Here is a 12,152-nt window from a genome sequence, read left to right as displayed (position 1 = left end):
TTTGAGCCAATCAGTTGTGTTGTGACATGGTAGGTGTGGTATACAGAAGATAGCCCTATTTAGTAAAATACCAAGTCCATATTATGGCAAGAACAGCTCAAATAAGCAAAGAGAAACGACAGTCCATCATTACTTTAAGACATGAAGGTCAGTCAATACGGAACATTTCAAGAACTTTTAACGTTTCTTCAAGTGCAGTTGCAAAAACCGTCAAGCGCTGTGATGAAACTGGCGCTGAAGACCCAGAGTTCCCTCTGCTGGAGAGGATAAGTTCATTAGAGTTAACTGTCTCTCATGAGGACCGCCACAGGAAAGGAAGACCCAGAGTTACCTCTGCTGGAGAGGATAAGTTAATTAGAGTTAACTGGCTCTCATGAGGACCGCCACAGGAAAGGAAGACCCAGACTTACCTCTGCTGCAGAGGATAAGTTCATTATAGTTACCAGCTTCAGAAATTGCAGCCCAAATAAATGCTTCACAGAATTCAAATAACGGACACATCTCAACATCAACTGTTCAGAGGAGACTGTGTGAATCAGGCCTTCATGGTCAAATTGCTGCAAAGAACCCACTACTAAAGGACACCAATACGAAGAAGAGACTTGCTTGGGCCAAGAAACACGATCAATGGACATTGGACCGCTAGATATTTGTCCTTTGGTCTGGAGTCCAAATTGGAGATTTTTGGTACGTACCGCTTTGTCTTTGTGAGATGAGGTGTGGCAGAATGGATGATCTCTGCATGTATGGTTCCCACCGTGAAGCATGGAGGAGGAGGTGTGATGGTGTGGAGGTGCTTTGCTGGTGACGCTGTCTGTGATTTTTTTTTAAATTCAAGGCACTCTTAACCAGCATGGTTTGCTCTTAGTGGGACTATCATTTGTTTTTCAACAGGACAATGACCCAACACACCTCTAGGCTGTGTAAGGGCTATTTGACCAAGAAGGAGAGTGATGGAGTGCTGCATCAGATGACCTGGCCTCCACAATCCCCCTACCTCAACCAAATTGAGATGGTTTGGGATGAGTCGGACCACAGAATGAAGGAAAAGAGGCCAACAAGTGCTCAGCATATGTGGAAACTCCTTCAAGACTGTTGGAAAAGCATTCCAGGTGAAGCTGGTTGAGAGAATGCCAAGAGTGTGCAAAGCTGTCATCAAGGATATTAGTTGTGATGTCTTCACTATTAGAAAATAGTAACAATAAAGAAAACCCCCTTGAATGAGTAGGTGTTCTAAAACTGTTGACCAGTAGTGTACATGTAGGCAGAGTTAAAGTGACTATGCATAGATAATAATCAGAGAATAGCAGCAGTGTAAAAGAGAGGGGGGGGGGGGGGTAGAAGCTCTTCAGGAGTCTTATAGCTGGGGGGTAGAGGCTGTTCAGGAGTCTTGTAGCTGGGGGGTAGAAGCTGTTCAGGAGTCTTATAGCTGGGGGGTAGAAGCTGTTCAGGAGTCTTATAGCTGGGGGGTAGAAGCTGTTGATGAGTCTTGTAGCTGGGGGGTAGAAGCTGTTCAGGAGTCTTATAGCTGGGGGGTAGAAGCTGTTCAGGAGTCTTATAGCTGGGGGGTAGAAGCTGTTCAGGAGTCTTATAGCTGGGGGGTAGAAGCTGTTCAGGAGTCTTATAGCTGGGGGGTAGAAGCTGTTCAGGAGTCTTATAGCTGGGGGGTAGAAGCTCTTCAGGAGTCTTATAGCTGGGGGGTAGAAGCTGTTCAGGAGTCTTATAGCTGGGGGGTAGAAGCTGTTCAGGAGTCTTATAGCTGGGGGGTAGAAGCTGTTGAGGAGTTTTATTGCTGGGGGGTAGAAGCTGTTGAGGAGCCTTTTGGACCGAGACTTGGCACTCCGGTACCACTTGCCATGCGGTTGCAGAGAGAACAGTCTATGACTGGGGTGGCTGGAGTCTTTGACAATTTTTAGGGCCTTCCTTTGACACCTCCTGGCATAGAGGTCCTGGATTGCAGGAAGCTTGGCCCCAGTAATGTACTGGGCCGTACGCACTACCCTCTGTAGTGCCTTGCTTTCGGAAGCTGAGCAGTTGCCATACCAGGCAGTGATGCAACCAGTCAGGATGCTCTCGATGGTGCAGCTGTATAACCTTTTGAGGATCTGAGGACCCATGACAAATCATTTCAGTCTCCTGAGGGGGAATAGGTTTTGTCGTGCCCTCTTCGTGACTGTCTTGGTGTTCTTGGACCATGTTAGTTTGTTGGTGATGTGGACACCAAGGAACTTGAAGCTCTCAACCTGCTCCATTACAGCCCCGTCAATGAGAATGGGGGCGTGCTCAGTTCTCCTTTTTCCTGTAGTCCACAGTCATCTCCTTTGTCTTGATCACGTTAAAGGAGAGGTTGTTATTCTGGCACCACACGGTCAGGTCTCTGACCTCCTCCCTATAGGCTGTCTCATCGTTGTCGGTGGCCATGCAGTCATGAGTGAACAGGGAGAACAGGAAGGGAATGAGCACTTACCCCTGAGGGGCTCTTGTGTTGAGGATCAGCGTGGCGGATGTGTTGTTACCTACCCTTACCACCTAGGGGGGCGGCCCGTCAGGAAGTTCAGGATCCAGTTGCAGAGGGAGGTGTTTAGTCCCAGGATCCTTAGCTTAGTGATGAGCTTTGAGGGCACTATGGTGTTGAACGCTGAGCTGTAGTCAATGAACAGCATTCTCACATAGGTGTTCCTTTTGTCCGGGTGGGAAATACTTATTGACTCAAGATTTGTATTAATTTAATTTGTAAAAATGTCTAAAAACATAATTTCACGTAGACATTTTGTATTGTATGTATTATTGATCCCCAAAATCTCAATTGAATCCATTATAAATTCAGGCTATAACACAAGAACAACGTGGAAAAGTCAAGGGGTGTGAATACATTCTGAAGGCTCTGCAGATATTTAAACATAGCGAAGATACTTACACATATTTCCCTTGGAATTTACACTACCTGAACTATCCAACTACAGAGCTCCTGGTCTACCTGACTACAGAGCTCCTGGTCTACCTGAACTACAGAGCTCCTGGTCTACCTGAACTATCCAACTACAGAGCTCCTGGTCTACCTGACTACAGAGCTCCTGGTCTACCTGACTACAGAGCTCCTGGTCTACCTGACTACAGAGCTCCTGGTCTACCTGACTACAGAGCTCCTGGTCTACCTGAACTATCCAACTACAGAGCTCCTGGTCTACCTGAACTATCCAACTACAGAGCTCCTGGTCTACCTGAACTATCCAACTACAGAGCTCCTGGTCTACCTGAACTATCCAACTACAGAGCTCCTGGTCTACCTGAACTATCCAACTACAGAGCTCCTGGTCTACCTGACTACAGGGCTCCTGGTCTACCTGACTACAGAGCTCCTGGTGTACCTGACTACAGAGCTCCTGGTCTACCTGAACTACAGAGCTCCTGGTGTACCTGACTACAGAGCTCCTGGTCTACCTGAACTATCCAACTACAGAGCTCCTGGTCTACCTGACTACAGAGCTCCTGGTCTACCTGACTACAGAGCTCCTGGTGTACCTGACTACAGAGCTCCTGGTCTACCTGAACTACAGAGCTCCTGGTCTACCTGAACTACAGAGCTCCTGGTCTACCTGACTACAGAGCTCCTGGTGTACCTGAACTACAGAGCTCCTGGTCTACCTGACTACAGAGCTCCTGGTCTACCTGACTACAGAGCTCCTGGTGTACCTGACTACAGAGCTCCTGGTCTACCTGAACTACAGAGCTCCTGGTCTACCTGACTACAGAGCTCCTGGTCTACCTGACTACAGAGCTCCTGGTCTACCTGAACTACAGAGCTCCTGGTCTACCTGACTACAGAGCTCCTGGTCTACCTGACTACAGAGCTCCTGGTGTACCTGACTACAGAGCTCCTGGTCTACCTGACTACAGAGCTCCTGGTCTACCTGAACTACAGAGCTCCTGGTCTACCTGACTACAGAGCTCCTGGTGTACCTGACTACAGAGCTCCTGGTCTACCTGACTACAGAGCTCCTGGTCTACCTGAACTACAGAGCTCCTGGTCTACCTGACTACAGAGCTCCTGGTCTACCTGCCTACAGAGCTCCTGGTCTACCTGAGCTACAGAGCTCCTGGTCTACCTGAACTACAGAGCTCCTGGTCTACCTGACTACAGAGCTCTTGGTGTACCTGAACTACAGAGCTCCTGGTGTACCTGACTACAGAGCTCCTGGTCTACCTGACTACAGAGCTCCTGGTCTACCTGACTACAGAGCTCCTGGTCTACCTGACTACAGAGCTCCTGGTGTACCTGACTACAGAGCTCCTGGTCTACCTGACTACAGAGCTCCTGGTCTACCTGACTACAGAGCTCCTGGTCTACCTGACTACAGAGCTCCTGGTGTACCTGACTACAGAGCTCCTGGTCTACCTGACTACAGAGCTCCTGGTGTACCTGACTACAGAGCTCCTGGTCTACCTGACTACAGAGCTCCTGGTCTACCTGACTACAGAGCTCCTGGTGTACCTGACTACAGAGCTCCTGGTCTACCTGAACTACAGAGCTCCTGGTCTACCTGACTACAGAGCTCCTGGTGTACCTGAACTACAGAGCTCCTGGTGTACCTGACTACAGAGCTCCTGGTCTACCTGACTACAGAGCTCCTGGTGTACCTGACTACAGAGCTCCTGGTCTACCTGACTACAGAGCTCCTGGTGTACCTGACTACAGAGCTCCTGGTCTACCTGACTACAGAGCTCCTGGTCTACCTGACTACAGAGCTCCTGGTGTACCTGACTACAGAGCTCCTGGTCTACCTGACTACAGAGCTCCTGGTCTACCTGACTACAGAGCTCCTGGTGTACCTGACTACAGAGCTCCTGGTGTACCTGACTACAGAGCTCCTGGTCTACCTGACTACAGAGCTCCTGGTGTACCTGACTACAGAGCTCCTGGTCTACCTGACTACAGAGCTCCTGGTGTACCTGACTACAGAGCTCCTGGTGTACCTGACTACAGAGCTCCTGGTCTACCTGACTACAGAGCTCCCGGTGTACCTGACTACAGAGCTCCTGGTCTACCTTACAGTCTGTCTGGGTGTTAATACATGTCCTGGATGTTACATAGTAGATGTTAGTGTATGATCTATTTAGTGTATGATCTATATAGTGTATGATCTATTTAGTAGATGTTAGTTTATTATCTATATAGTGTTTGATCTATATAGTAGATGTTAGTGTATGATCTATATAGTAGATGTTAGTGTATGATCTATATAGTGTATGATCTATATAGTGTATGATCTATTTAGTAGATGTTAGTTTATTATCTATATAGTGTTTGATCTATATAGTAGATGTTAGTGTATGATCTATATAGTAGATGTTAGTGTATGATCTATATAGTGTATGATCTATATAGTAGATGTTAGTTTATTATCTATATAGTGTGTGATCTATATAGTAGATGTTAGTGTATGATCTATATAGTAGATGTTAGTGTATGATCTATATAGTGTATGATCTATATAGTGTATGATCTATTTAGTAGATGTTAGTTTATTATCTATATAGTGTTTGATCTATATAGTAGATGTTAGTGTATGATCTATATAGTAGATGTTAGTGTATGATCTATATAGTGTATGATCTATATAGTAGATGTTAGTTTATTATCTATATAGTGTGTGATCTATATAGTAGATGTTAGTGTATGATCTATATAGTAGATGTTAGTGTATGATCTATATAGTGTATGATCTATATAGTAGATGTTAGTGTATGATCTACATAGTGTATGATCTATATAGTATATGCTCTATATAGTGTATGATCTTAATAGTGTATAATCTGTATAGTGTATACTCTATATAGTGTATGATCTATATAGTAGATGTTAGTGTGTGATCTATATAGTGTATGATCTATATAGTAGATGTTAGTGTATGATCTATATAGTGTATGATCTATATAGTAGATGTTAGTGTATTAACTATATAGTAGATGTTAGTGTATGATCTATATAGAAGATGTGAGTGTATGATCTATATAGTGTATGATCTATATAGTATATGATCTATATAGTGTATGATCTTAATAATGTATAATCTGTATAGTGTATACTCTATATAGTGTATGATCTATATAGTAGATGTTAGTGTATGATCTATATAGTGTATGATCTATATAGTAGATGTTAGTGTATTATCTATATAGTAGATGTTAGTGTATGATCTATATAGTAGATGTTAGTGTATGATCTATATAGTAGATGTTAGTGTATGATCTATATAGTAGATGTTAGTGTATGATCTATATAGTGTATGATCTATATAGTAGATGTTAGTGTATGATCTACATAGTGTATGATCTATATAGTGTTTGATCTATATAGTAGATGTTAATGTACGATCTATATAGTAGATGTTAGTGTATGATCTATATAGTAGATGTTAGTGTATGATCTATATAGTAGATGTTAGTGTATGATCTATATAGTGTATGATCTATATAGTAGATGTTAGTGTATGATCTACATAGTGTATGCTCTATATAGTATATGATCTATATAGTGTATGATCTTAATAGTGTATAATCTGTATAGTGTATACTCTATATAGTGTATGATCTATATAGTAGATGTTAGTGTGTGATCTATATAGTGTATGATCTATATAGTAGATGTTAGTGTATGATCTATATAGTGTATGATCTATATAGTAGATGTTAGTGTATGATCTATATAGTATATGATCTATATAGTGTATGATCTTAATAATGTATAATCTGTATAGTGTATACTCTATATAGTGTATGATCTATATAGTAGATGTTAGTGTATGATCTATATAGTGTATGATCTATATAGTAGATGTTAGTGTATGATCTATATAGTAGATGTTAGTGTATGATCTATATAGTAGATGTTAGTGTATGATCTATATAGTAGATGTTAGTGTATGATCTATATAGTGTATGATCTATATAGAAGATGTTAGTGTATGATCTATATAGTAGATGTTAGTGTATGATCTATATAGTAGATGTTAGTGTATGATCTATATAGTAGATGTTAGTGTATGACCTATATAGTAGATGTTAGTGTATGATCTATATAGTAGATGTTAGTGTATGATCTATATAGTAGATGTTAGTGTATGATCTATATAGTAGATGTTAGTGTTTGATCTATATAGTAGATGTTAGTGTATGATCTATATAGTAGATGTTAGTGTATGATCTATATAGTAGATGTTAGTGTATGATCTATATAGTAGATGTTAGTGTGTGATCTATATAGTAGATGTTAGTGTGTGATCTATATAGTGTATGATCTATATAGTAGATGTTAGTGTATGATCTATATAGTGTATGATCTATATAGTAGATGTTAGTGTATTATCTATATAGTAGATGTTAGTGTATGATCTATATAGTAGATGTTAGTGTATGATCTATATAGTAGATGTTAGTGTGTGATCTATATAGTAGATGTTAGTGTATGGTCTATATAGTAGATGTTAGTGTATGATCTATATAGTAGATGTTAGTGTGTGATCTATATAGTAGATGTTAGTGTATGGTCTATATAGTAGATGTTAGTGTATGATCTATATAGTAGATGTTAGTGTATGATCTATATAGTATATGTTAGTGTATGATCTATATAGTAGATGTTAGTGTTTGATCTATATAGTAGATGTTAGTGTATGGTCTATATAGTAGATGTTAGTGTATGATCTATATAGTAGATGTTAGTGTATGATCTATATAGTAGATGTTAGTGTATGATCTATATAGTAGATGTTAGTGTATGATCTATATAGTAGATGTTAGTGTATGATCTATATAGTAGATGTTAGTGTATGATCTATATAGTAGATGTTAGTGTATGATCTATATAGTAGATGTTAGTGTATGATCTATATAGTAGATGTTAGTGTATGATCTATATAGTAGATGTTAGTGTATGATCTATATAGTAGATGTTAGTGTATGATCTATATAGTAGATGTTAGTGTATGATCTATATAGTAGATGTTAGTGTATGATCTATATAGTAGATGTTAGTGTATGATCTATATAGTAGATGTCAGTGTATGATCTATATAGTAGATGTTAGTGTATGATCTATATAGTAGATGTTAGTGTATGATCTATATAGTAGATGTTAGTGTATGATCTATATAGTAGATGTTAGTGTATGATCTATATAGTAGATGTTAGTGTATGATCTATATAGTAGATGTTAGTGTATGATCTATATAGTAGATGTTAGTGTATGATCTATATAGTAGATGTTAGTGTATGATCTATATAGTAGATGTTAGTGTATGATCTATATAGTAGATGTTAGTGTATGATCTATATAGTAGATGTTAGTGTTTGATCTATATGGTAGATGTTAGTGTATGATCTATATAGTGTATGATCTATATAGTAGATGTTAGTGTATGATCTATATAGTAGATGTTAGTGTATGATCTATATAGTAGATGTTAGTGTATGATCTATATAGTAGATGTTAGTGTATGATCTATATAGTAGATGTTAGTGTATGATCTATATAGTAGATGTTAGTGTATGATCTATATAGTAGATGTTAGTGTATGATCTATATAGTAGATGTTAGTGTATGATCTATATAGTAGATGTTAGTGTATGATCTATATAGTAGATGTTAGTGTATGATCTATATAGTAGATGTTAGTGTATGATCTATATAGTAGATGTTAGTGTGTGATCTATATAGTAGATGTTAGTGTATGATCTATATAGTAGATGTTAGTGTATGATCTATATAGTAGATGTTAGTGTATGATCTATATAGTAGATGTTAGTGTATGATCTATATAGTAGATGTTAGTGTATGATCTATATAGTAGATGTTAGTGTATGATCTATATAGTAGATGTTAGTGTATGATCTATATAGTGTATGATCTATATAGTAGATGTTAGTGTATGATCTATATAGTAGATGTTAGTGTATGATCTATATAGTAGATGTTAGTGTATGATCTATATAGTAGATGTTAGTGTATGATCTATATAGTAGATGTTAGTGTGTGATCTATATAGTAGATGTTAGTGTATGATCTATATAGTAGATGTTAGTGTATGATCTATATAGTAGATGTTAGTGTATGATCTATATAGTAGATGTTAGTGTATGATCTATATAGTAGATGTTAGTGTATGATCTATATAGTAGATGTTAGTGTATGATCTATATAGTAGATGTTAGTGTATGATCTATATAGTGTATGATCTATATAGTAGATGTTAGTATGTGATCTATTTTTTTTTACTGTTATTGAACAAACATGTTGAATGCCTGACCCTGCCCTAAACACGTTGATGTCTGTCGTCTGGGCAATTATACCTGCCAGTCTGAGTCTCCCATCCACTGTGCCTCAACAGATGTGTAGTCGAGACCTCCTATACCTCCTCAACAGATGTGTAGTCTAGACCTCCTATAACTCCTCAACAGATGTGTAGTCAAGACCTCCTATAACTCCTCAACAGATGTGTAGTCTAGACCTCCTATACCTCCTCAACAGATGTGTAGTCTAGACCTCCTATAACTCCTCAACAGATGTGTAGTCTAGACCTCCTATAACTCCTCAACAGATGTGTAGTCTAGACCTCCTATAACTCCTCAACAGATGTGTAGTCTAGACCTCCTATAGCTCCTCAACAGATGTGTAGTCTAGACCTCCTATAGCTCCTCAACAGATGTGTAGTCTAGACCTCCTATAACTCCTCAACAGATGTGTAGTCGAGACCTACCTCCTATAACTCCTCAACAGATGTGTCGTCTAGACCTCCTATAACTTCTCAACAGATGTGTAGTCGAGACCTCCTACCTCCTCAACAGATGTGTAGTCTAGACCTCCTACCTCCTCAACAGATGTGTAATCTAGACCTCCTTTCTCCTATACCTCCTCAACAGATGTGTAGTCTAGACCGCCTATAGCTCCTCAACAGATGTGTAGTCTAGACCTATAACTCCTCAACAGATGTAAAGTCGAGACCTCCTACCTCCTCAACAGATGTGTAGTCTAGACCTCCTATAGCTCCTCAACAGATGTGTAGTCTAGACCTACTATAGCTCCTCAACAGATGTGTAGTCTAGACCTCCTATAGCTCCTCAACAGATGTGTAGTCTAGACCTCCTATAGCTCCTCAACAGATGTGTAGTCTAGACCTCCTACGTCCTATAACTCCTCAACAGATGTGTAGTCTAGACCTCCTATAGCTCCTCAACAGATGTGTAGTCTAGACCTCCTATACCTCCTCAACAGATGTGTAGTCTAGACCTCCTATAACTCCTCAACAGATGTGTAGTCGAGACCTCCTATACCTCCTCAACAGATGTGTAGTCTAGACCTCCTATACCTCCTCAACAGATGTGTAGTCTAGACCTCCTATACCTCCTCAACAGATGTGTAGTCTAGACCTCCTATAACTCCTCAACAGATGTGTAGTCTAGACCTCCTATAACTCCTCAACAGATATGTAGTCGAGACCTACCTCCTATAACTCCTCAACAGATGTGTAGTCTAGACCTCCTATAGCTCCTCAACAGATGTGTAGTCTAGACCTCCTATAGCTCCTCAACAGATGTGTAGTCTAGACCTCCTATAACTCCTCAACAGATGTGTAGTCTAGACCTCCTATAACTCCTCAACAGATGTGTAGTCGAGACCTCCTACCTCCTCAACAGATGTGTAGTCTAGACCTCCTATAACTCCTCAACAGATGTGTAGTCTAGACCTCCTATAACTCCTCAACAGATGTGTAGTCGAGACCTCCTACCTCAACAGATGTGTAGTCTAGACCTCCTATAACTCCTCAACAGATGTGTAGTCGAGACCTACCTCCTATAACTCCTCAACAGATGTGTAGTCTAGACCTCCTATACCTCCTCAACAGATGTGTAGTCTAGACCTCCTATAACTCCTCAACAGATGTGTAGTCGAGACCTCCTACCTCCTCAACAGATGTGTAGTCTAGACCTCCTATAACTCCTCAACAGATGTGTAGTCGAGACCTCCTACCTCCTCAACAGATGTGTAATCTAGACCTCCTTTCTCCTATACCTCCTCAACAGATGTGTAGTCTAGACCGCCTATAGCTCCTCAACAGATGTGTAGTCTAGACCTATAACTCTTCAACAGATGTAAAGTCGAGACCTCCTACCTCCTCAACAGATGTGTAGTCTAGACCTCCTATAGCTCCTCAACAGATGTGTAGTCTAGACCTCCTATAGCTCCTCAACAGATGTGTAGTCTAGACCTCCTATAGCTCCTCAACAGATGTGTAGTCTAGACCTCCTATAGCTCCTCAACAGATGTGTAGTCTAGACCTCCTACGTCCTATAACTCCTCAACAGATGTGTCGTCTAGACCTCCTATAACACAACAGATGTGTAGTCGAGACCTCCTTTCTCCCATAGCTCCTCAACAGATGTGTAGTCTAGACCTCCTATAGCTCCTCAACAGATGTGTAGTCTTGACCTCCTATAGCTCCTCAACAGATGTGTAGTCTAGACCTCCTTTCTCCTATAGCTCCTCAACCGATGTGTAGTCTAGACCTCCTATAGCTCCTCAACAGATGTGTAATCTAGACCTCCTATAACTCCTCAACAGATGTGTAGTCGAGACCTCCTTCCTCCTATAGCTCTTCAACAGATGTGTAGTCTAGACCTCCTATAACTCCTCAACAGATGTGTAGTCTAGACCTCCTATAACTCCTCAACAGATGTGTAGTCTAGACCTCCTATAGCTCCTCAACAGATGTGTAGTCTAGACCTCCTATAGCTCCTCAACAGATGTGTAATCTAGACCTCCTATAACTCCTCAACAGATGTGTAGTCGAGACCTCCTTCCTCCTATAGCTCTTCAACAGATGTGTAGTCTAGACCTCCTATAACTCCTCAACAGATGTGTAGTCTAGACCTCCTATAACTCCTCAACAGATGTGTAGTCTAGACCTCCTATAACTCCTCAACAGATGTGTGGTCTAGACCTCCTATAACTCCTCAACAGATGAGTAGTCTAGACCTCCTACCTCCTCAACAGTAGATGCTACTGCTGTTTTCATGCCACAGCAGCCCTGTGCGTGTTCCCGCTCCGTCGAGCACGCCCCCGCCCAGTAGCAGCGTGCACATCGTGTGCGCGCAGG

The sequence above is a fragment of the Oncorhynchus clarkii genome, chromosome 12 (genome assembly GCF_045791955.1).
Source record: "Oncorhynchus clarkii lewisi isolate Uvic-CL-2024 chromosome 12, UVic_Ocla_1.0, whole genome shotgun sequence".
In the NCBI taxonomy this organism is placed as follows: Eukaryota; Metazoa; Chordata; class Actinopteri; order Salmoniformes; family Salmonidae; genus Oncorhynchus; species Oncorhynchus clarkii.
This window is presented reverse-complemented; position numbering follows the sequence as displayed.